Source organism: Marmota marmota, unplaced genomic scaffold (genome assembly GCF_001458135.2).
Source record: "Marmota marmota marmota unplaced genomic scaffold, marMar, whole genome shotgun sequence".
Lineage (NCBI taxonomy): Eukaryota > Metazoa > Chordata > Mammalia > Rodentia > Sciuridae > Marmota > Marmota marmota.
In genome coordinates, this window is record NW_025999913.1 from 17,168,531 (window position 1) to 17,195,902 (window position 27,372).

Here is a 27,372-nt window from a genome sequence, read left to right on the forward strand (position 1 = left end):
CTAACGGGTTATGTTTATCCAAATTATTAGTAAAGTGTTTGTGTGTGGATGTGTGGGTGTGTGGCACATGTTCACCTCTGTGTGCTGGGGATTGAACTCAGGGCCTCCAACATTCTAAGAATCTATTCTACTGCAGCCACACCCCCAGCCCAGTGATAAAATGTCTACCCACACACTCAGATGACCCATCTCTGTCATACAGTTATCTCTGATGTTTCCATTTGGGCTGTCAATGCAGAGTGAAAAAGAAAATTGGTTGTAAAATGTTGACAGCATTCAGGAAGGACATCACATTTTGACAGAAATTCAAACAGCAGATAGATGCATTTTGTTTGTTCATAGTGGGAAAAAATATTTGATGTATAAAGGTGCATTGTATTAAAAAATCTAAGAATGACATATAAGCATTTTAATTACTTGCCTGAGTCATCAGGATAACATAATAGGAAGTGCTTGAGCTTTGATGAACTTACATTTTCTACTCACATGCATTTCATCTCAATCTTAGCCTAATTTCCTTCTTGTGTCTCAGCCTCCTATTTGGACACACTGGTATTGTCCATGCAGACCATGGTGGATTGAATAATGACTCCCGGAGATATCCAGGTCCTGATCCCCAGAATTTGTGACTACATTACCTCAAACAGAAAAAGGGACCTTCCAGATTGTGATTAAATTAAGGACCTTAAAATGGGAGATTATCCTGGATTATCTGGATGGCCCAATTTAATCCTCACAGTATTGTAAATTAAAAAGAGAAGCAACCAGTTCAGAAGGCGGAGAGATTCGACAGCAGAAGAGACATTAGGATGGGAGCAGATGCTGCTTTTCAAGATGGCGCTAAGGATCAAGGACAGCCACAGAACTGGGGAAGGCAAGAGTAGGCCACCTGCACACAACTTGATTTGAGCCCCTGAGACCTAATGCAGATTTATGACTCTAAGAATTGCAGATTAATATATTTGCATTATTTAAAGTCATAGTCATACAATAATGGAAGAAATGAACACATAATACATAATCCAATAACATTATCATCATACAATATTAAGGGATCAATGGGGCAATACATACAAAAGCTTATTTATTGCCCATTGGTTTATCCTTCTTACACTCAATATAATCAGTGTTATTATTTGTCTTAAAATTATTTGCAACTTGATCAAAGTTCTAAGAGTTCTGATCAATAACAGAACTTACTTTACTTAATATGTTACTGATTCATTGCTGGCAATCCATAAAACAATATTTGAGATGGTGTTGAAATGATCTTTTAACATAGGCTGTAAAGATCTACCCTTGTAGAATCTAGAATCTAAAACTAGTAAATTAACATAAAAAAAGATGATTTCTAAGTTCCTCAAAATTGGACTTCTTAAAATATGCAATAGGGGCAGACAAAATGATCTAATAAATCCACCTGTATATTTACTTTAAAAGACTCCAATGAGAATAAAGTGTTTCATTGTTGCATTTTCATGACTTGGACCTTAAAAGTCCCCCAAAAGCCCATGTATTGAAGGTTTGGTCCTAACGGGCCACTAATAACTGAAAAGTAAAAGGACCTTTAAGAGGCGGGGCCTAGTGGTAGGAAGTGAGGTCACAAGGGGTGTGTCTTAGGCAGATGATATTGAGGCCAGTCTCTTCCTGCCTCTCCTCTGGGTTTCCGGGTCACCAGGAGGTCAGGGGCTGTTTCCGGAAGGAGCCGCTGCAGATCCTTGCTGGAGAAGATTTGTGTGGGTTTCCTGGCGGATCCTGGGGTTCCCGGGGCTCCGAGGCCGTGGGTCCTCCGCCGTGGTGTTCGCTGGTCGACTCCATATTCAGTAGTAAGTACCTTTCCTCTCAGGTGTTGTTTTAGGAAAGAAAACAGCTGGAGTTAATCCACCATTTATAAAGCAGCTCTAGAATAAGATGTAGGCACACGTGTGGTGAGTTTGAGCCCTTAGAACACCCAGATGTGGGATTAAAAACAGCCATCCAACGTCCGATTTAAGAGATTTTTTTTAGTTCAATATTTTGATATACATTAAAATGAATTTAGTATATTTTAATATCCATTTTCAATAAGCAGAGTTTTTTTTTTTTTTTTTTTTTTTTTAAGAATACATTAAGTATTGAGATTTCATATTCTGAGGTTCACAGTTATCCTAAAGAACCTTTTCACTCCAGGCCGTTGGGAGGAAAAAGTACAAAGCAAGGAGAGTTTGCATTTTCTGTTTTCTTCCCTCTTGTCTTTCACCTTCAGGAATGAACCTTTTACCCAGGCCCTGACCCAGTCTGGTTGCTGGTGCATAGCTTTCTCTTCTTGCCTTTAAGAAATACTTTTGTCCTATTCCACAGGATTCAGTGCTCTGCTCTCCTGATGGTTCTGATTAAGGGTATTTTCTCTTCCTCCTGAGCTCTAGCCAGCATACCCTGTTTGAAATGGGGTTATTCGCATGCTTGGTCATCTCCCTCCACCAGCAGCCATGCAAAAGGCACCATGCAAAAGTCTTTAATGTTTGTACACAGAGAAAGGATCAGAAGTCACCTGAAAAAAAGATAAAATTTAGTGGGATAAAGTGAGCTACAATGTAAAAGTGAGAAATTCCCATTTGGTTGTCATAGCTGCACAGCCCTGCTGGGTTTCCACACAAGAGGAGTGGAGACTATGGCCAACATTTCACGGTAAATACACCATTCTATGTAATTCAGTGGATGTTATTTTATCCTACAGAACAGCTCCAACTGCCTGAGACATCACAGATATCAGATTAATTTTTCCCCATGTTACCACCATTCCTGTTATTGTTACTATTTCTCTCGCAGTTAAAGCAGAATAATTCCAAGAGATCAACACATCATTTTGTCTTTGTTGAATCACATCTTTAAATATATTTTGGGTTTTCCTTTTTTGTGTTTGTGTGGTTTTGTTAGTTTATTTTTAGCATTAATATGGCTTAGGAGAAAAACATAAAGGCATCTCAGACTATTTTCAAAGAACTAACGTAATTACATAAAATTAATTTTAAATGGGGAAGTAAGGATGAGAGGAGGGATGTTTTATAGAGGTGTGTTGGTGAAGTGACCTTTGTCTCTAGCTGAAATGAAAAGAAATTTCTTTATGCAGAATTTGAATTTTAGCTGCATTCTTCTTTGCTCTCTTCTTAATTTTGTTTGGTTCATCTTGAAAATTAAATTTTACCAATGGAACATTGATATAGATGGTTGGTAAGAGTTCTAACTAGAAAAAGTTTGACATAGTTTCAGTGTATGACTGGCATAAGACATCCCTGTGGAAGTCTTGAGTTCATGCTAGGAGGAAACCAAGGGGCACTGAACATGACAGAGGAGGGCTGTCTGCGGTTCCTGAAACAGTTCCTCTCAGCCATGTGGTTGGCAACATGGTAACTCATGACAAAAACAAAAATAACCCAGTACAACTCCAAAATAATCAACCTGAACAAAATAAATTTCAAATCCCTGAAAATGTTCAAAGTCATACTGTTGTTAATAAACTAAAAATATAGTTGCTCTTTCCCTGAAAATTATTGTGCTTTTTGCCACACTCTGAATTTATACACTATCACGTCTTGCAGGAGAGGTGAGAGATTTGGCCAATGCCGTCTACTTAATTAATCAATTGAGAAAGAAAGAGCAAAGTACAGTCCCTTCCTCAAATCATTGGCACAACTCAAGCAAACCATAAATCCCAACATATGGAGCATGCTTTACGTGCGTTCCTACAAGCTAAATGTACCTTGTTAGATGAAGCCAGTTGTTTACATGCATTACAGCCTATTCTCTTATTTACATGCATATTTTCAAACTTTGTATTTTAAGATAATTAGAGACTTATGTCATATTTTACATGAATTTTTTAAAGAAATATGTAGAATTTTAAAAGTTTTTTTTTTTAAAGAAACTTTCTAGGGTTTCCTCATCATTCATGTTGTTGGAATCAAAGAATATTTTTTTCCAGAATCCTATATAGAGATAGAATCTTATTAGGAAGGATGATAAGACACTTAACAAATAAAATATACTCCCAACCCACATATAATAATACTTCCTTATTAATTTCCTTATAACTAAAGAATTAAGAGTATGTACATCTCATAGGTCATTGTGTTTAGAACTAGAGTTATCATAAAATATTTATAATAAAATAATAGTCATGGATATGCCTTTGATGTTCTGTTTATTTGATGAAATGACATATACTTATATCCTTTAAAAGTTTCATGCCCAAACGCAGTAATTTCTGGAACACTCAGATTCTTATATTGTCTAAATTTTTGTAGAGTAGCACACAACAGGTGCCAAAGAAGCCATACAGGAAATAAAAAGCAAAACTGAAAATGACATAAATCTGTTTCTATCACATTTTTACCAAGTGCTTTACAATACAAGCATGCAGGATTTTAAATCTTTAGTGTCTCACATTCTATACTGCAGTAATACAAGATAAAGAAGGCAGAGTTTGAATCTCAGCTCTGGGACACATGGAGTGATTTAAAAGAATCATTTGACCATGGCTCTTGTTTGGCGATGGGGTTGATATTGGCATTTGCAGCAGGGTAATTCTTCTTTGTCAACTCTGCCTGAAAATTTGCAGTGTGTTTACTGTCCCTTGTTCCTGATATCAAAGGTCAATACCTTCCTCCATTTATCTTGACACCAATCCCTTCTCCTGAACTCTCACATTTTGTAATGACTTGGGTAGGAGTTAGGAATGGGTGGGGGGTATCACCTCAGTTGAGAATCTATTTTAAACCATTGTCTAACTCTTATTTCTTTATTTATAAATGAGATATTTAGTTAAAAAATAACTTCTTTTGTTTTGAATTTCTCACATTCCCCACAGCTTATAATATAAAGTAAAATCAAGTTGATGACTCTTTTAGGGTTCTTTGTGCTGCTATTGACATTCTCTGTTTTTATTTTCCTTGACCCACAAGTATGATCTTTATGTATGATAGATTTTGGGGGGTGTTATGGTTTGGGTATGAGGTGTTCCCCCCCACTCCTGTGAACTACACAGAAAATTTCAGAGGTAAAATGATTAGATAATGAGAGCTACAACCTCACTGGTCCCTTCTGTTGAAGTGGATTAGTAGGGTGGTAACTGTAGCAGATGGGCGTGACGAGGAGGTGGTCACTGGTTGACGGGCTGGAAGGCTCACCTTCCCCACAGCCCCTTCCCCTGGGCCTTCCTCTGTTTCCTGGCTGTTGTGAGCCGAGGCACTGTCTTCTGCTGTGCTCCTTCGTGATGAGGCTCTGCCTCTCCTCCATTCAGAGCAGTGCAACCAGCTGGCCCTGAACTGAACCTCTGAAATCAGGAGCCCAACTCCTCTAAGTTGCACTGATCCAGTGTTTCGGTCGCAGCAATGAAAAGCTGACCAACATAGAGGGCACTGGGAAGGAAGGGGGTGAACAGCCAGGGCAGAGCTCACAGCAGGACAGGACAATCAGATTCTTTCTCTGCCATGTTCATTCATCAAAATCCTCCTTAATTTTCAAAGCACAATAAAAATGCTAACTCTGAACTCTTTCATTTTCTTCCTATGTACCCCTCTTTTAGTAAACTTATACTTAGGTATTTACTGTGAAACTTGCAGACAGATTCATCACAGTGTATAGTAATCAGTCTCAACATAACAAGGCTAATTTTAATAAGAATAAATACCAAAACTTTCCTGGTGTATATAAGAAAATAACTTCATAGAATCATGTATTTATCAGCAGCATATCTTTAAAAGACTATGAAAAATTATTAAAAACTTCTATGAGATATAGCAGTCAAAAGGAAACTAATTGTGGCTATGATTATATGGTGTTTTAAAAAGAGAACCAGCAAAATATTCCTGAGATTTTGCTCTTCCCTCACTTGGAGTCCTGGGGCTTCTTTCTCTGCCTCAGATTCTTTGTGAGCCAATCATACAGAAGCAAAGACTGCTAAGAGCAGAATTCCGAATAAGCTGAAGCTGATCTTTGGTGGTCGCCTTTGATCTCTCTCTTTTTGATTTCGCATCCACTTTCTCTTGTGAAATTTAATTTAGTCTTATTTGAGGACATTCCCACTCGATTTGTGACTGAGCTCCACCTTTTTCAATGGAAGGCAGGCTGGGTGGAATGCATAAACATAGGTGACCTTTACCTAAAGATGAAATCGTGAGAGACGCGTGATGTTGAAAGGATTCATGTGTGCGCAGATGGCAGGTCCCAGCATCTCCAGCCGCTGCCACCACCTCATTTCCTCCTGCCACATCGCTTTGCTTCAGCGTTCCCTCATGGTCTCTTCAGGATGTTTCAATTGGCAGGAACATTTCCAAATGAAATCCTTACTAAGGTGAAGTAAAACGATTTTCTCCTTCAAGGTCTGAATTTAGGAACCTGTCTTTCCTCATGACAGCTGATGACATCTCCGGTGTCTAGGAACAGAAGGGAGAATCCATCTGTTGGCAGGAAGAGGAAAAAAAAAAGATGTACGCAAGGTGCTGTACATTTATAATTTATTCCAAACACTCGAGACGGGAAGTGCTTGAGTTGAAGAGGTAATGCTGAATTTCTAGTGCATATTCTCTATTATTGCAAGCAAAAGTCACATTTAGAGGCAACTTAAAGGATGACACTTTGAATAGCCATTTTTCTTTTACAAAGTCAATTTTTTTTCAAAAAAGTATATAATCCTTAACATTAAAGCTCATGACAAGTTGGAAAAATAGGTTACAGTGCATATTAAAATGATCACTGCCATTTAGTCTGTTTCCATGATCATTTTAGATTCCCTGATGCAGAAAGAAAAGCATATTGAAATGTGCCCTTTAACTTAGAATCTTAGTGTATTTCTTTTTATATATTTGGTGCTTTGAAAAATATTAATTTTGTCTTAGGAAAATATGTGCCTACCAGGCTCATGAAAGTGACTGAATCAGCAGAGTAACCTGTCTGACTTCTACATGTCACAAGTTGATCACTACCTAAAAAACTGGCTCTTGTGAGCTGCCTGGGTTGGATCATTTTAATGATGTGTTACAAAATATATCTGAGCTGCTATAAACAATCTCTTCTTTGTTTAAGAGAAAGTAAAAGAAAACCAACAAGAGCAAGTAAAATGCTTCCTGTTGCAAAGTGGTCGCCCTCGAAAGCAGTTCATGTCCTTCTCTCAAAGCCCCTCTTTACTCATCACCAGCAGTCGCCCACACCCATGGCAGGGTGTGTGAGTGTGTGCACACATGTCCATCTCCTCCTCATGGTTATTGAAATCATCTGATATATTTCCATACATGTTGGGAAAAATACGATTCTTCAAGACTGGTCATTTATGTTTTAATGTATAGAAACAAATGGTCTGAAAAGACTTAGAAAGCATGGAAACCTTTACCTTGTCAAGTTTGATGTAGTAAAAACAGCTATGAGCATTCTTTAGTCCTAGTTCCCAGCTCCCTTGTGAAAATCATTTAGTGGACATAAATGAAACCTATCATATATGTTCGGTAGAGTTCATGTAAGTGAGTGTGTGCCTGGCACATTGCAGGTGCCCAGCAACAGTGGTGGTTTAACCCTGACTTGAAACTAATCTGTTGTTCACTATGAGAATCAAAATAGTAGTTCAAAAGCCTATCATCATTCAGACCTCGACCAACCATATATAACTTCAAAAAAGGAAACTAAAGCAAAGAGTCTTTAATGGAAGAAAGATACTCAAAACAAGATTCAAGTGAATCACTGGGGATTTTGAATATGTACTTTCTCATACAATTGCTCTGGATCAATGTTGTGATGGTTTGGTGTTGAACTTGTCCTTTCTTGGTCAAAGTTCTCCCTTGAATAATGGAAACCAATAGACTGAGGCTTAAATTTTCTCTTTCTCTTTCTACCCCCCAGCTTAGCACAGTAATGAGATAGATAGGAGGAAAACTTAATTAACAGAGAAAAGCTGTATGATTTGCCTGGATTAAAATGCAGCTGCATGGAGGGGGAGGCACACTTTCTAATTCATGGAAAAGAGTCACTTGCTTTAATTTAAATGAGATAAAAAGCCACATGTTTCTTATTCATTCACTGAAGTTTCTGTTGGATCCCATACTCTCTGAATAGGCATTATTTTCACACAGGACCAAACTTGAGATTCAAAAAAATAGGAGTCATTGACTTCGTGTTTCTTTTTTATGGATGAGACGATTGAAATATCAAGACGGAAGGTGTTTTTTTTTTTTTTTTTTTTAATGCCAAGAAATTTAGGGGATCCCTTTTCCTCTGGAACCAATTGAGGCTAGTATGCATTCAAGACTTAGGCTTAGACGGCACACTCTGATTGAGCCAGTACGGTTGTTGGAGATCCTCTATGACATCCAGTTTTTTCCTAACTTGTAGTGAGTCTGTTGAATTGGGTGCCCAAGGCCAAAGTTGAACAGGAGGCATTCAGTGCACACAGAGGGAATCCTGTGGGAATAGACCTCAGCAGTTTACTCTGCCTGATAGATTCCAGAACGTGGGGGTCACACCCTTCACCAGGAACTGGAGCCGCGATTAACAACAACTTCACATATTCTAGAGTTTTCCTAGAGCTCACGATTGCCACTGCAGCACCAGTTCTGAGGAAGCAACACTCATGCACACAACACACACACGGACACACAACACATGCACACTCACAAGAAACACATATGCACACACATACACAAACATACGCTCTGGAGTCCCTTCTCCATCTCATTGCCTGCCTCTAGGCTCATCCAAATGGCTAGGCCTCTCAGCCTGCTGGACATAGGCGTCCAACTGGGCAGCTGTCCCAGAGGGCAGCTTGCTTTCCCAGGATCTCAGAACTCTGTTCAGTCAAAGTTAGCTAAGTAACTAATGTGTGCTAGTGCTGTGTCTATTCAAAGGAACGAACGGATTGAAGCTTCTAGCAGAAGACAGGGATGCCCTCTTTCACCACTTCTATTTAACATAGTTCTTGAAACACTAGCCAGAGCAATTAGATGAAAGAAATTAAAGAGATACAGATAGGTAAAGAAGAACACAAATTAGCAGTATTTATGGATGATATGTTTCTATACCTAGAAGACCCCAAAAATTCCACCAGAAAACTTCTGGAACTAGTAAGTGAATTCAGCAAAGTAGCAGGATACAAAAATCAACACCCATAAATCAAAGGTATTTCTGTATATCAGTGACAAATCCTAGCAGTTGTGGCTCTCAGCAGTTGCTTTCAAGTTGAATCCCTCAAACTTAAAGTGTTTGGAATAGCCTGGGGATCTTGCTGCAAAGCAGGTCTGATGCACTGGGTCCTGGGTAGAGGTTGAGAGTCTGCTAAGAGTCTGATAAGCTCCCAAGTGAAGCCGACTGCTGATCCTCAGACAACAGTTTACAGTGGTTTTTGAAAGAACTTAGCACAACCTTGGAATACCTTATGTCCAGTCCTTGCTGAGAAAACTTGTAGATGTACCGTGCCAAACAGTTATTTGTACAGTGTTCATTTGTTCTTTCATTCTTGTCTTTTTTTGGGGGGTGGGGGTAGGGGGTTGACCCAGGGGTGCCATATCACTGGGCTACATTCCCAGCCCTTTTTATTTTTTAATCTTGAGTCAGAGTCTTGCTACGTTCTGGAGGCAGGCCTTAATCTTGCAATCCTTCTGCCTCAACCTTTCCGGGTAGCTTCACTGTTGGAAGCAATTCTATGCAACACCACTTGTAGGTGTTTCTTGTTTTCACTCAAGCCTTTCTGTGCTTGGGAGAAAGAGGGCACAGGTCTCCTGAGCCTTTCCTGCCTCAGTATAAGTCCTCAAGTTACCCAGGGAGGCTCTGCCTGATGTTGGAGTGCAAAGTCCTTTGAGCACACCTAGAAGTGTAAAGTCAGCTTGTTGATGCAGCCCCTGCTTTGCACACCACTCTTATTCAGACACAGTTGGCAAGGGAGTACCAGGCCCAGTGAGTCCTTGGAATGACATTGAGCTCTTCATGCATGTTTTACCCAGCAGGCTTTTTAAAATTGTTTTATTTTTTTTATTTTAATGGTGACTGTTTTCCTCAAGAGCTATAGAAAACAGTGTCCAGCATTAGTTGTCAGGGTCAGTGCTCCAGTGTCATCTTCTAATCTTCTAAATGAATTGCTGGCCCACTCTTGATGGAGGATAAGACAGCCTCTTCCTCTGTTGTAGCCCACCCCCAGCCTTATTATCATCTCCTGACTTCCAGGTCTCTCTTCCACATTTACTGAGCCTCTGCGCCTAGCTTGTGACTTTCTCTTCTGTGTGTGTTGACACTATCCTTCACAGACCTTCACATATCCGTCTGTTGGCCCCTGTGTTTCCACAACAGTTTCTCAACTAACCATTACTCTCTGTGAGTGCCCTGGAATTAGGAGTTTTGTTAATCTCAACAAAGATGATTTCACAGAGGATGTCATGATTCTCAGTCCTGCTAATGTACTGCATGCTCCTCTTCTGTCCTTCCTGTCCTTGCATCTCTGCATGAGTTCCACTTCCACCCAAGGTCTGCAGCTTCACTTGAACCCAGTGCCTGCCTGGAGCTCACCAGTTTTTCTCTCTCCTCTGTCTTTATTTTCTCCAGCATATAAACTTCCTTAAACATTTGTAAGTAAAAATTTTCTCTGACAATTTGGTTTTTATTTCTCTTCTTCATTCAATGGCAAAATAACTAGAAAGAACATTCTGAACTTGAGACTTCCAATTTAACTCTCATTCAGTTTCTCATCTAATGAAGGTGGTTTCTGCATCCATCATCCTACAGAGTCAGATCTTGCCAAGATCATCAAAGATGCAAGCTGCTACATGCAAGGGGCATTTTTAAGTCATGACCTTGAACTTTCTGAGGAGTCAGCTGTGTAAATTATATCTCCAGTTTTTAAATTTCTTCACTGTCTTCTGGTTTGTCGCTTCTTCCTGAATTTTCTTTTCTGTCTCTGGCCATGTTAGTATTGTCTGACTTTACATAACCAAGAGCTTCCAGTACTGTAATGTGGTAAAAGTAGCTTATAGTTGTGTCAGAGATCCCCTTGCCACCGAATGGACTGTGGGAGTGGGGCAGAAGTAGGTCTTGGAGAGTTGACTCTGGTCATTTTCTCTGTGTGCTATTATATTGATTCTCAATCTCTACAACATTATGCTGATGTCAAGTACCTGGGTTAAGATCTTTGTGAAGTCCACCTCTCTTGCCACTATGCTGCCTGCCCCAGTTGACCTCCCTATCTCCATGCCTACATGACTTCCATATCTAGTTCTGAGCCATACTCCAGAGTTGCAAAGGCAACTGCTGCTTTTCCAAAACAACTTGTTGATTTCTCAGACAATGCAGATCTGATGTTTTCAAAATGTCCCATGCTGAACTTATTATCCTTTATTCCCCAAATGGATCTTTTGGCTTCAGTTTGCATATTGAAGAATGATCCAGGCTTCTGACAAGTTTCAAAAGCACATACCGGTGGTCATGCCTTCTACTGTTTTCTTGCTAGCTGTCCTATCTTGATGTTAAAGTGCTGCTCTGACTTCTGATCACCTCTTACCTCTTAACACAGGTCTTAGTAGGTCAGCATTAGTTTAAAGATCTCCCAGAAACTCCTAACATAGATCTTATTAGGTTAGCATTAGCTTAAATATCTCCCAGAAACTCTCAGTTGTCATTAGGAGATATCCAAGATCATCTTGACGATGCACAAGGCCCTTGATGGTTCTGACCCCCATTAGATCAGCTTTATTTATCATGCTTTCCCTTTCCCAGTATCACATAAACTCTCTCACCTCCAGCCATACTAAACTCTTTGCAAAATGTATCATGTTTTCTAATTTTCATTTTTTTCTCTCTTGCATATTCTTTCACTGATTCGAAAAATCATCTTTATTTTTTATGATGTACCTAAAGTGTTCTTTAACTTGTCATTCTTTTAAAATCTTCTGTAGCCTCCTTAGTATCCTGAACTTCACTTTACCAAAGTATTTGCCACTCTATGTTGTGATTGTTCATTTCCATGGCTTTCCAGTCGCACTGTGATGCCTAGATGGCAGGAATCCTGTCTAATTCATTGGTATATCTCTTCCTTTTATCATAATATCAAGTGCTATGGGTAGAAATTCATTCCCTAAGAGGTTAATTGAAGTTGTAACTGCAAGTACCAGTGTGTGTTCTTATTTGGTAATAGGATCTTTGCAAATTTAAACAAGTTAAGATGAGGTCATTGTGGATGGCCCCAATATACCGTGATTAGATTATATTCTCCATATAAAGAGAGGAAAGGTGGACAGACACATAGGAAGACAGTGGGAAGGCATGCAGGGAGAACCTTGTGGTGCTGAAGGCAGAGATGGGAGTTTAGGCGTGTGAAAGGTAAGGAGCACCAGAAGCTGCCCACAAGTCACCAGAATCCAGAAAAGGCAAGGGAGGATTTCCCTACAGGGATCAGAAGGAAGATGGTCCTGCTGACACCTTGACTTCAGACTTCTAACTGCCAGCACTTTGAGACAGTACATTTCAGTTTGTGGCTCTTGGTTACAGGAGCAGTAAGAAACTAACATGGAGCAATAACACACAAAACAAGTACTCAAAGTACTAAATGTGTGGGGCCTTTGCTTCTATAATTTGGTCAGAAGAAGACGTGACATTCTTGCTTTTAAAATGCAGGTGATGGTTGAAATACAAGACACTTAGATAGTAAATATTAAAAAATGTTATTTATTATTATTGCTCTCATTATCCCACATGGCATTTGAAAAGGCACTGTCACACCAGGGCATTTGGCATGAGGCACCAGATCCCAGCCCTCACACCCCATCCAGGCTTCCTGCTTGGCTCACTGTTTAGAGCTAGACACACACTGGCAGCCGTGACAGGGCTTGGCTTTGGGCCACACTTTTTTCCCTAAGAATGAGCCTCTGAAATTGTGATGTAAGGAACAGAAAACAAACAAAATAAAATGCATGATTCATTTTAGATAAATACATTATTGGCTTTATTAGCAACATCATAAGAATGACCTTTTTCTCTAAGTAAACTTGTCAAGAAAAACCCAAATTTCGGAAAATAAATGTCCTTCACATCACATAAGAATACTGATTTTATAAAACGTTGCTATAGAAAATAGTTTTTTGAAGTTGAATAAAAATATGAGTGTATTTAAAATTCTTGTCCATATACCTAATCCACAGACAATGTGAGCACTCTGACCATGGGTAAGTACTGAAGAACTTGCAGATTACTCTTTCTGATTGCTCTCTCTTCAGAGGGACCATCTCCAACCTTTAAGGAGTGGCTGACCTAATACTATGCAGGTAGTTCCCTCGCCCTCACTAGATCCTGGTCACATAATTGAAACTAATAATATAAAAATTCTAAATCACAAATGACAAATTTAAAATTCTTGCCACTTTCAGGAAGGCTCAGAATCACCAGATTGTCCCTGGTTCTCATCCGTGCATGTGATTATACTTGAAGGGATTACTAGGGAGTCCACTTGGGAGGCTGGTCAGTGAGGCCACTAGTACATCAAGTGAAAAACTGCCATTCCACACAGAGTAAGGGTGACCTTGACACCGAGTTTGCTTGTGCTGTGGCTGTGACTGACGTCCTATCCTGGCAAGTGACACCTCACTAGTCCTGAGGATTTCATGCAATTTCTGGTTCTCTGAACCCCTCTGAGACACAGGAGAGTTCAACACAGGGCGCTCTGTAGACCATGGTGCTTCTTGAGTGCTTAGAGCTAGTTTTCAGCACCCTATTTCTTCATATTTTCATAAAGATAGGGAACATGGAGAAAAAGAACAGTTCTGAATTTGTTACTTGCTGTCTAAAGATACCTTGAGAGGGAGTCATAAAGAAAAATGGTGAACATGGAAGTTGAGAGGAAAGCCCGAAGGACAATCTTCATTGAAAAAAGAGGTTAGACTGTTGGTTGTCCATTGCTGAAGATGTCCTGTGACTTGGAATAGCCTAGCTCTGGAAGTCTTCATGGAGTGCTGTAAAATACTGTTACACAACCAAGTTTGCTGGAGTGAAAAAGGTAAGGACAAATGAGAAGAAAGTAAAATTAAAGAGAAAATGTCTTTCCCTTGCTTGGTCTTGGGGGTAGGGGCAGCCCATGAAGGTACTGGTGATTTGGGCCACCAGGAGAGGGTGCTTGAGACAGAAAAGAGGTCAGGCCAACAATTAGCAAGTTCTAGTTGGTCTCACATGACTCTTTTCCTTATGTTCACACCAGCACTGTTTTCAGTTTCCATTTCAAGGTCCGCAACATTAAAGAATGGTGGAAGGGATCTCATTCCAATGGGCAGAATCAAACTCTACTTTTTTGAGGCTGGTGGGAATATTATTTTAGGAATAACTAAGCTGTTATGAACCATTTCTGAATATCATGTGAAAAGACTATTTTTGCATAATATTGTAAGAGAAATAAAGATAGTGATTTGCAGACTGTGCTGCAAATAAACAAGACAAGCCTCATGGAAGGGTTGCTGAACCAAGCCATGAGAGATGTCTTTTAGGAAAAAGATAATCTTTTTAAGGAGGAACATTCTATTTCCAGCATATAGAAGTAGTAACAATTGTCACAGTAAGGTTAATTATAATAGATACTTGGCTATATTTGATTTGTGAAGGATGAAAATCCCATAAATCTGTTCTGTTCTTCTTTACATACTCATATTAAATTACCACTAATTATCATTATATATATATATATATATATATATATATATATATATATGGAAACTAAATGTTTATTCTAATTTTCACATATTCTCAACATTAATGAGAATAATATCAATGATGATCTTTCTTATCATGTTTACATAAAATAAATTCCCAGAGAATGGTGGGGATCATCAAATGGCTGGGTGAGGTGGAGGTGACATTGGCATGTTGAATTCGAGTGTCTGTCTCATTGCACCAAAGTCAACACCCTGGGCTCCTACTCACTAAACACCAGGAGGGTGCTTTCCCCCAATTATTGGGAAAGTCCAGATCACCCCCACTCCAGCTCTGAAACATACATGTACATGTACATTTGCAAACATTCCCAATGTGGGTGGTGCTACCCCAGATTGAGGGACATAGATCTAGAATTAAAAAGTATACATATATTTTTAAGATAGAAAAGGCAATTTCCAAGTAGAGAATTTGTTTTTTTACTCTTTTAATTTCTCCTCCCCTCCCCTAGCTCAAGTAGTTTGCCAAACATAGAAAGAATCCCTACTTGTTGGACAGAATCCATCACTGTAACAAAGCAAGAAAATGTGTGTAGTGTCTGGCGTAGAGCAGGTGTTTCACGAACTCTAGGTTTCCTTCCGGTATCTGCCCCTTCTTCAAAGAGGAGGGAGCCGAACAAGGAAGCATTTCACGTTGAGGTATTTTGATTAAGCCTTCATTGTTCATTTGGAAAAGGTAAGTCATTTTCTCACCCAGTGGGTCTTCAAAATAGGTTGTTCACTCCTGCTCATCACCTTGATAGACAAGGCATAATTTGTTTCATATTATCACATGGTCCAGTTTTTTGTAGCACAGTTGTGGGCAGATTTCAACTGTAGGAATTAGGGACCACTAAAGGAGGCCATGTGTGACAAGGCGCTGGCACTTTGCTGACTGATAGGGCCTGCAGTTTTATTTTTGGAATGTAGCCTAAAGCTATTATGGCTCTGGATTTTTGACAGGCATCATGCATTGCTATTTCAGAAGAAAATTTAACTTTAAAAATCAAGTAGCCTGAGGGTTTGGAATCATACTTACATTTTTAATAAGTTGTCAAAAAGTACTTTGCAGTATTCATTTGTAACTGGACTACACTCAGCACATTTATATGTAAACTACTCAACCCCATGAACAATTCATTGCACAAAAATGGCTAAAGGGCCTGTTATCGAGTTCATACCAAGAGAAGTAGGAGGTTCTGATTCCTGTCTATTATTTTTGTACTAGACAGACATATAATATCCTGAGTATATTTTTGTCTAGAAATAAATTGAGATAGGCCCTTTTTTTGTTATTTTTTTATTTGAACAAGCAAATAAAGTTCTCAGAATAGACTCTTCAATAAAGCTTATAATTACTCATAAGTCAGAGAGAGAGAGAGAGAGACTGAGAGGAGAATGCTTTGGTGAGGATTGAGAGGATGGGATCCTTTAGTGACTTAGTCATCAGCAAAGCAGGCTTCAGGGCTGATTATTTGATTACTGTCATCTGGTCAGATACATTACTAATGAAAAACATTGACTGTTTGGTTGACTCCAACATTGCTCTTGGTCTGGGAAGCACAGGCCACCTGGATTAAGCCTAGAAGAAATACAGGTTGGCCTCATGAATTCTTTGGAGATGGATGTACTACAGGGAAACAAGGGAGATGCTTTTTAGTCAGAGCGTGTTTAGAGTCTGCATCTTGAGTGTCACTTTTCCCATGTCAAAAATTCTAGTAATTAAGAAAATCATGATAAAAGAAATAGTGCATGTTTTGTTGTGTTCTTAAGGCAATTAGACTAAGAAAATCTATGAAAATCAACCTCCAGGATTGTTTCTGCCTTGGATAACCTTCCTTTCCTGTTCCTCAGGGCTGGGGTGCAGGGCCAGCAGAGTGGTCTAGTAAACCTGTACACAATATTCAGGCTATTCACGCCAGCAAGCTATGGGACAAACTAACACCCATGGTGTGGCGTTTGACTCGTGTTTACCAGAGTTAGCCTGTGTATAGCAGGCTAGAAATCAGAGCGTGAAAGTCAGCTGTTCTCTGACTAGCTGGAAGAAATACTTGGGATATATTTAAAGCCTTATCTAAAATGCAGAAATCATCTTGTACAGTTGTACTGTCGGAATGCCAAATGCATCTTAAAATGTGAGTGTCTGAGAGCTCATAGTAGTCAGATGCCTCACGGCCATTGGAGATATTCTGGAGAGGCACAATGGAATTTCAGCCCTAACTGTACAAGGTGGTTAAATTTAGCAAGGTGAATACAGAATTAAGATATTCTATAGAGTCATGGATAATCTTAGCCCTAAACAAACATTTCAGACCTCTTTCAGCAGTGGTCCAGGTTGTTTGGAGGGTAAGCTTCGATTACATTCTCTTATCAAAGATGAGGGAAAGACGAAAAAATAATTAGGAAGGGTACTTTGAGAAGTCTTGAGTAACAATTAGTATATGTTTTAGGATTGTTGACCAGAGGGACATTATGAGGACAATGGCATCTTCAGAAGATCCAGCAGTAATACAAAGTGGAAGACATAGGTTCAAGAATCAGTGCAGACTACGTACACCTCTGATCTTTATAATACAAAATACAAAAGCAATAGGTAGTGAAGAATAGAAGTAAAATCAGCAAAATGCTGATGCTTGGGAATTTCTTCTACTGTTCCCTCTACTTTTGTGTATGTTTAAAATTTTACTATAATCTGAAAAAAAATAAAAGTAATTCTTAAAATTTTCTCTCTTGGACCTCTCTGAATAACTAATGAAGACAGCTGATACTCAGTTCAGAAATACACATTCTAAAATATTCATAAATATCTACAAAGAATCATACCTCTCCCTCTCCCTTCTTCTCACCCTGGAATGCATCCACATGTCTCATTTATATGGAAAGTTTCTCCAAGTCAGGACTTGGAGATTTTAGCCCAGGCCTTGGGATTTTCCAATATGGCTCACAGCTCTCATCCTCGCAGCCTGGCTTTAGTTCGCATTACTCTAACTTCCTCCTTTGAAGCGCCTCTCTGTGCCACATGGAACCTTCTCAGGGGTAACAGTGCTTCTTCTCTGTCCTCTGTTTACCAAGTACAGAAAGTCAAGGGCAAGTCAGAAGAAGGAAGCGGCTTATGATGCAGTGCCACAGATCACAGCATCCCCTCCACCCCCAGCATTTTCTGAACCCCATGGTAGGAACTTAGTGGATGGCTCCGTAGCTGACTGGCCTAATATTCAAACCCAGTTGTGTGCAAAGGAAAACTGATTTGAAATGACCTAGGGAAGGAAGCAAAACACTATTGGTTAAATACTTGGATCTTGGAGTTTCAAAGACCAAAATTCAAAAATTTTGTGTTATCACCTTTGAGACCTTAAGAAACTGACTTATTTCCCTGGCCTTTTGTGTGTGTGTGTGTGTGTGTGTGTAAACTTTGTGACATTTAATTCTTAATTGTTGAAAAGATTAAAATGAGCCATTAAATATGTTTCCTGTAATTAATGGTGACTGTGTTGATGTTTCACAACATGACTTGGCCAGCTTTCTAGGTAATACCTCAAACCTCATTATTTCACCTAAGCCAAGATGTCAAGACTATCGGCCACATAACATTAAGCATGTTTACATGACACCATCTACTTTTCAGAACTTGCTTGTCCATAGGTCACTCTTTAGTGCTGATTCCACTGATTTCCCCACCTCTGAACATATCCCTGATTATCCCCCAGGCTGTCTCCAATCTTCTTACTCTATAAATGAGTCCTCAGGATCCCATCTAATCTCATGCATTTAATTGCTACCCATTCACCAATGACCTACCCCCTTTGTTATCTTTAGTCCCTTATTATGTCCTAAGCTTCAGAATTTTAAATGCAAATGACAATTTCTATTTTCAAAATTGAGATTGTTACTCCCTCCCTATCTATCCCATTGCTGCTAGTGTCACCACTCTTGATTTTCCATTGCACTTAAGTCATCACCAATCTTCTCTCCCTCATCACCCAAATCCAAGGAACTCTTCTGAGTCCTCCTCCTAGTGATTATCACCATCACCTCTCTCTTTTCCTCCTGCTGCCTGCTGCCACTTCCTCACTCGGGGCGTTCTCACCCTCCTCTGAGTCTCTAAACCATCCTGCTGGCTGGCTTCCCTGACTCCATTTTTCTCTCTGTACCTAAAGCCAACACTTCTCAACACGTGGCTGCTCGGAATGTGAAGCCAGCCTCACCTTCCCCTGCTTGCAGGGCAGCTTGGCACACAGTGGCCACCACAGTTGTCCTGGCCTCCATCATCTGCTCCTCCCAGGCTCATTTTATGTTTGGGCAAAACCCAAAAACCATGGGTTTCTTTACTTAGGGAGGTTTGGTGTCCCTTTGCCTTGTATCTTGATATTCTGAGAGTATGAAATATTTCCTTTGACTTGTTTTTCTTATAGTGACTCACCTTCATATTGTGAGATACTTTCTTTCTTTCTTTTGCAAACATTCCCTTCATTGGCTACATTAGTTGCATAACTCTGCCCCTCCATTGCTCAGCATCCCTGTGTTGTAATGCTTGAGGTATTTCTGCGTTTCCATTTAAACTAACTCTGCAGGATCAGACATTTCATCCTAGTTACACACTGAATTCCTGTTATGTGGCACATGTTAAGAGCCTCGCAAGTGTTTATTGTACAAAATTAAATATGGTCTCTGTAATTACAGTATGTTTTAAGCTAAACCTGGCCCCTATAATCATAGAATATTTGAAAAAAATGCAATAACAGGTCAAAACTTATGGAAAATATGAAATAATAAGACTTTTCTAAATCTAGTCCATATGATCATCAGCATTATTCAACAAGTTTCTTGTAAAATCAGTTCCCCTGGAATTTTATTATTCCTTTATCACTATGAGAAAGCTGGAGTGGTAAGCACAGCAAACAGTGCCCGCAGGCGGTTCCTCCTAGACCCAGTCCTAAAGAGAGAGAGTAGAAGAATCTGTCCAGGCATAAGAATTGGGAAAAAATAAGCTGTTGGAAAATCTCTTGAGTTAACAGTAGGCACATAAACTCTCCCATCCCTCACCTCTGCCTTTGGCAGACAGAAAAAAACAACAACAGGTTTTTCCAGCTTGAAAGACACCTAACTGTTTAACATGTAAGATGGAACAATTTGGCTATCCATTTACTAGGAGGGTTGAAAAGTAAAAGGGGGGTGAATCTGTATTTTGAGTATATTCTATTATTTCATAAATTCCCAAATTTAAAAACTACACATTAAGTATGGCAAAAGATTGTAATTTTGGGATTTGTAAAATTGACTTATAACTATAGAAAACAGGACTACATATTTGAAACTAGAACCATAGAAAATCTGGTATATAAAATTGCTTATATTTTTACGTAGAAAGTTCTTTTGTCCTGTATACTAAAAAATGTTTTAGATTCAGTTGGTTCTCTTAATATGTAAAATCGTTAGAAAGTTAAAGAAGTCTGTAAACTAGAAAGATACATGATGGATCAGTATCTTAAAGTTGAAGTAGTGTCAATAATTAAATAAGAAGACATGTATTGACATTAGGCCCCAGTGAGCTTTAGCTCTTGGGATGCTGATGAATTTATGGTCATAAAGATCCTGCTCAAAATGAGTGGTCTCAATCCAGTCCATCAATATGAAGTTGTGCTATTACTCTTTTCTGTATTCTAAGAGCAGAAGCTGTGGCTGATCTGGTGTTGAGAGATCCTTTCCCACTGGAGAGAAAGTCCAAATAGTTTATAGATGTTCCTCAAAAAGTTTATCCACAGCTGTGGCATCTATGAAGGGAATCTGTGCTTACTGTGAAGACAGGTTGCCATGAAGTATTCTGGTAACCCAGGCTTCTTCCTCTGGAACTGTCTCTGGTGACAAATCAGGAAATGTGATAGGAAATAACAGGTCTCAAAAAGTTTAGAATTAAAAGAAACAGAATATTGTTGTTCATGTTGTTATTCTCCTTAAAAGCAAAATATGCTAACGTCATGGGGGGGGGAAGTTCGCTAGTAAGAAATAAGAGATAGCTATAAGAAAAGAAATGATGGCGCTGCTTACGTTTTTGAAAATCCATTATTCCCACCACTTTGCTTTATATGTGGGTGAGGTGAGGGGAGCATTTCAGAAGGGAGAGAGCACAACATCCTAGCTTTCTTTCTAGCTGAGTCAAGCTCTAAAGGAAGCTTTCGCCAACACATTAGCTCATGTCCAAGGCGCTGCTTCCAAAAGGAGCTGCTGGTCAAAACATTTTGGCAGCAGGTGATCGTGGCAGCTCAGGGTGTGTGGGTCCCATGCTTCACCACCGGGGTAATCTAAACTAATCTGACATGACGGGCAGCTGTCGGCTTTCACCCAGCTCACGGTAAAGAACAAAGATGAGAAACTAAAGATTAAAAATGAACCCACTATATGATACAGTTTGTTTTCCAGGCATTTTAAATACTGAGTTTTCAGGAGATTAGGAGAAACATCAGTTGAATTTTTCATTTCTACATTTTCAGAAATTTTAATGGACTGTGTCTATATAGTAAATTAACTCCAATGGACAGTGGTCTGAACATATATTTAGGATGGATACAAAAGTTGATAGGCCTGTATATCAGAGACAGGCTCAGGTTTGAAAACTGTTGCTAAGGAAACCTGAGAATAGAGTCAGATGGCAAAGATGATTTTTTTGTGTGTGGAAATCTATCCAGGATACTGAGTACTTGGGCACTGAGTACTGTAAAGGTAGTAATATCATTTAGACACTCAATCTATTTTTATTTTTTAATTCAATTTAGTTCCATTCAATAGAACTATGCTAAGCTCAATAAATTGTACAATATAGAAGTTAGACTAAGTTTTAAGATCCATTCAAGCCTGATTATTCTTCAACTGGCCATTAAGTAAAGCCCAATGAGTCTGGGCAAATGATCTACTTTTAAACAGATCTGCATTCTTTCCCCACGTGCAGGACTCAATTTGCCTTTGTCAGAGATGCACTTCCTGTCTGTGGCAGACAATCTGACATACGTGGGCATTTTTCTCATTTTCTGTTGAGAAGATACCAGAATGTTAAACATAACACATTAAAAAATAGATTTAGAGCACTGTTTTTTTTTTTTTCACGTAGAATACTATAGACATTACATTGGAATGGGGAATTATACTTGCAGTACTAACTTATTTAAATCTTTGATATTCCTAATTTATTCTTGCAACAGATAATATTGACTATTGAAAGTACTCCCAAATGTTGTTAGGTGTTCATTTGGAAAAGCAGTTCCCTTGTTTAAAGTTTTAACTGTAATCTAAGAACGCTTTTACTTATGTGGACAAGGAGAAAGATACTTTTATTTCCTATAATTTCCCTCCAAAGAAGCATTGGGTAAAAAACCTGAAGCATCCATTTATTTAATTGTGGCCTACTAAAAATGTCACTTCAGACTTGTGACTCAAAGATGACTCATAGATGTCAATTTTTAACAGTCATAATAAATATATCTTTGGCTGAAAACCTGAAATTTTATTATTCATATGAGGGAAAGAAATTTCGATTTTATTTACATAATCACAACTGCCTTTCTTCTTTTGCTTCTAAGCAACATTGCTGTCCAACCCACCCTTATATTGAACAGGACTTGGAGCATAATCCTAAAATCATTTTATTTTTATTTCTTACTATGTTTTTAATTTAAGAGCCTAGTTCTTCTCTTGCCCCTACATGAAAATGTGCAGAGGTTCTAGAACCTTATTACAAGATACTTTTAGGCACAGAATAAAACTCCACTTCAGAAAAAAAAGAAAAAATCCCACCCAGTTTAAGAATCTGAACTGTGAATTTGAATTGGTATGAAGGTGTCTCCTCACTCTGGGTGGGAAAGACCACCATAGGTTGGAGTTGGTGGGCATCTTCCTCCTTCTCAGCCTCAAGAGCCTCTCCCCTCAGCTGGTTTCCACAGTGCCTGACCCTAGAGACTGGGAAACAGGAAAGTTAGAGGAAAGCACAGCAGGCAGCCCTTGAATTAACAAAATGCCCCTGAGTTGCTGTGAGCACTCATGGGGCTTGGTAGATGTTTAAAACCTATGTGGTCCTGAGATTGTGAATTCTTTGGAAACCTCTGTGTGTTCCCTTCTCAACTCACTCCTACTCAATTGATGTTTCACATTTAGCTCCCTTGAGGATGGCCAGTGTCCTAGGAATCCAACTATAACTGTTAGAGTCTATAAACAAGTCAAAATAACACCTGGCATTTTGCCAGGGGAATGTTAGAGTTCATAAACAAGTCTGGATGGTGCCTGGCAAAATGTCAGAGGGAGTGGTTTGAGAAGTAACAAAACCGAGCCATTAGGTGTAGAGATTCCTGATTGGTTGACTGATGTATCTAGTTTATGCTAATTAGATAAGCTATGTGGAATGTATAAATACTGCTCCTGTCCTGCAATAAACGGCTTCCACTCCTGCTGTATCAACGTACACAAGTTATTCGTCACCCCCCGGTTATTTTGCTGCAGCTGGACTGCGGCAATAACCTTGACATACCTCTGCCCCGTGGTCTTCTTGGATCCTTGGATATACATAAGGGAGGTATTCATACATCCCTTACCCCAGCAGTCTCTACCCTCTCTGCCAACCCTGTATATATTGCTGATATGACTTGATTATGTTCTTCTTAAACTCCCTTGATCAGGGAACACTGAATAAGAAGATACAGGGGCCATTTATTTAAAGTCTCTTGTCTTCTTTGGGTTGGGAGAAATTTACAGCATGGCTCCTTAGTAAACCTCCTCTTGATACTCCCAGTTCTCCAGCTCCAAACTCTTTCACATTCTCCATGAGTATGAGGAGTCTAAACTTATTCTTAACGTTACCCCCAAACAAAGTTTCCCCAAACTTAATCAAATGCTGTCTTCAATGTACCCATCTGAACCTTTTCAGTTACACATCCTCTTACATAAATAACATTAAGGTACAGTACCTCTATTTAGTCATGTTAGCATTAGAGATAAATATGTGTGTTGACTGGTGTCTGAGAACTTATGAATACGACTCTCTGAAGCATTGTTATACTTGCAAATATTTTACAATACCACTGAATATGGTTTTGGTAAAACTAAAATTGGAGTACAAAATGGTGAATCTACAGTTGATCTTTGAAATTTCAGGTCAAAATACCCTAACTGTATTTTTAATTATCATTATCTAAAACTATTGAACATTCCTATTATCATAATATAAGGAAAGATGCTTCTTATTTTATCTGAGTATCAAAAATGTTGTTGGTTTTTTAAATATACATTGAAGGATGTGCTACGAGATAGATTCTGGGGAATTCTGGAGCTACATTATCCACTGTGATTATTACTAGCTTATGGTATATAAATTCAAATTGAAATTAATTGTATATAAATTCAAATATTTCAGTTAAATGTCCTAGTAGCATTTCAAATGCCAATAGTCAAAATTGATTGGAGACCGACACATTGGACAGGGTGAATATAAACAGTTTGCATCATTTTCAAAATGGTTGTAGGGTAGCACTGCTCTAGAAAAAGATGCATGATTAAATCCATATGCATGGCACCAAGGAGGCCAAGGAGGGCTCTGGGTTTCCTCCATATAAATGATTAGGTGTTTTTCCAGACAACACAGCCTGTTTGGGTGATTTCAAGTGGGATATTATGGAACCAGCTCAGCTGAATTATACGGAAATTATCTTGATGTGACTCAATCTAGACCTAACTGCCTCAAAGAAGCTAAAAGAGATTCTGAAGAGGCCAGGTGAAGACTTGACATGCTGCAAATTGAACTCACTGCCAACTGTTAACACTCATGGTTGAAAGAAATCCACTTGCTTTACAAGTGTGAGATATTTCCATTTCTTTTGCTATATTCTTGAACTAGAGATTGAGGTCTGCAGTCATTTGTTAGGACAATGAGATCTGCAGTCATGATGTGTGTGTTCTCACTGGAACTTTACTAAGGGAAAAATGTTATGTGACTTCTTTTTAAAATATATTTATTCTTCTTTGCTTTTTAAAATTGACTTCTTTGTTTCAAAAGAGCAGGAAAGGGTGACATAAAACGTGGCAATGATGAAAAAATATATCCTGTTTGTCTTATGTGTGTGTGTGTGTGTGTGTTTTTGCAGAAAACAAAAGGGTAGGACTATTTTTTTTTCCCTCAAAATAAAGCAAATATCTCTTTGGTCATCTATAATAGGGCAGCGCTATTTTGAACAGTTTGATGTCACTTCTGCATCCCTGGAGGAGACAAAGGGGAAAGTCAGAGGAAAGGGAAAGGCAGCTTTGATAAGCCCTGCCAGTCACTGGTCCGGAGAGTGAGGCATCCTGTTATTATCATGCCTCCGAAAAACAGTGGAAAAACATTCATTGTGATCAATGGTATCCATTTTTTTTTGTTATTTCACAGTTACCTGCTGCAATTCCCTAAGTAATCAAACTAAATTAGGGCTCTTTTAGTGACAGCTGCAAAACACTAGGTCACTCTGGGTAAAGGTCACTGGAAAATTTCAGTCTGAGGTGGGGAAAGAATGGCGACAAGCCAGAAAGTTCTTGTGATATGAATAATATTCAGTCATGATGTCTGTTGTCACTAGATCTTATGACCCATCCTAGTGATGCCATCAATTAATGCTTCCAATTATTTTAGAAGTCAGTGGGCTATACTACACATAAAAATAACAAAATTTAATGCTCATAAAAATGAAGAATTCTTTCTAAACAAAAAAATGGCTTTAAAATTGACTTTTTGTGGTTCCTGGGATTGCTGTATCCATTAATCATTCAATCCTTTAAAAGGACTTCTAGCAAATGACCTCAGGGATTGCTACCATTTGGAACTCATATCCATTCAGCTGTCTTATCTCTGGGTGCCCAGGTGCATTTCTATAGCATTTATCAACACAGCATCTATAGGATGTCACTTGTGCCCAAGTACATGTGCAGCAATTACAGAAGAAGCACCTCTTCACCCATGCTTATATCCCACTATCTTCCTAGTACAGCCTCTAGCTGGGGCAGAGAGCAGAGCACTGTCGCCATGTTCAGTGTTTTTAGGGATAATACTTGAAGCAAACTCTTAACTTCTTTTCTTTATGAACATGGCTTTTAGTTAATAGATTATTAGACACAGAACCCCAAGTAACGTGCATTGCTAATGTCTTTCGAGGCTTTGGAAGAAAAATGAAAGAAATCCAGTCAATCACCCGGATGTTTGTTTTATTTGCTGGCAAACACGTGCTTATTTACACACATGGAGATGATGATATTCTTCAATGATTTTTATATGAATTGTGAAGATTCATCCTTAAGGGGGGCAAGATCCACAGAACTATTTATATAATTAAGCCTCTATCAAGGAGAATAATAATGTAAGCTTCTGTCCATTTGAACATTATTATGATGTATATGGAACTGGCTTACTGTTTTAGAATTTCTGTATGTTTTCCTTTATTATAGCTTCAGGCTTCCTACCAAATTGACAATATTCGAGTATGCGGAGTCCCAGTGGATTGCCACTGGTAATGAACAGAAGGTCTCTCTCCCTTCCTCCTTTCCTGTTTTCAAGTTACAGGGCCCGAGATGCATGGGTGTGAGACAACACAGAAGCAGTGTCCAGAAAACCATTTTGCTCAGGGGACCTGCCAGCTGAACTCTCCCCAAGTGCTTTTAAAAAGAAAGAAAAATATGTATATTAAATGCCAATTTTAAATAAATCCAAAGATTTGTGGAGCCCTGGTCCACTGGATGATGTTGCTTTAGATATGAATGTGTACCAAGTGAGGTAACAGATAAGAAAAGGCAATGCTAAAAGTCTCCTGAGCTTTCTAACAAGAGATCTGGGAAGTTTAAAGGCATATCAGGTTTCTCCGAGATTATTAACTCTGGACCACATTTCAAAGTGTATCAAGTGCTGCCTGCTTTATGCCAAACAGAAGGGAACATACTACCAGACTGGGCAGACAGAACTAATAAGAACTGCAATAAATCAAACTAAGAAATATTTATTGAACATCTCCAAGTCTCCAGCATTGGAGTGTTAGGTGTGTGATGTATGTAAAATATAAATGAAAAGGTCTGCAGTCTCAAAGAGCTTAAATGAATTTGGGGGAGATAAGACAACGACATAAAAAATAAATGATAATGTAAAATTTGAACAGCAATTCAAAATGAATACCTCAGGAAACACCACAAAAGATGAAAATGGACCCAACCAGGAACATAAATGAAGTCCCTATTTAAATGTTTGAAGCTAAAAAGATAGCTTCATGAAAATTTTGCTGTACAAAAAATTAACATTGAGGCACACAATGCAAATTATACTTCAGAGACACCGGGATCTTAACTGAGTCCTGTGCATGTTCCCAATCCGATGCTGTGTTTGTAATGGAAACAGAAAGCCAAAGTGCTAGCAGTCAATGGTGGACGTGGAATGAAATTATAGGTAAATTATAAAATAAAATACACAGGATTCAGGCCTTGTTGTAGTTTAGGGTAAGAAGGCCTTTTGCTCTTCAAAACATAACATAACACACAGTAACTCAGTTTTTCAGAAATTGCTTGACTTAACCTGAATCATCTACCAGATCTGCCCACCACTCAGGGTCCAGCCTCTGAAAGGCCTTGGGAGAGCAGGTTCCCAGAGGTTCCTCAGGGTTCCTCGAGGTCCTGCCTCCACCTGGTGTACTCCTCTTGTTCCATC

General features: G+C 38.9%; 1 long non-coding RNA gene across 3 annotated transcripts in view; it reads left to right on the top strand.

Moving 5' to 3' along the window:
* The first annotated feature begins 1,675 nt into the window (after nucleotides 1-1,675).
* The window catches only part of LOC125615606, an 84,040-nt gene continuing 58,343 nt past the window's right edge, over nucleotides 1,676-27,372 (top strand). For all 3 annotated transcript variants that reach the window (XR_007346275.1, XR_007346277.1, XR_007346276.1), the window contains exon 1: nucleotides 1,676-1,826. This is a non-coding gene — a long non-coding RNA (uncharacterized LOC125615606). The remainder of the gene's footprint in view (nucleotides 1,827-27,372) is intronic.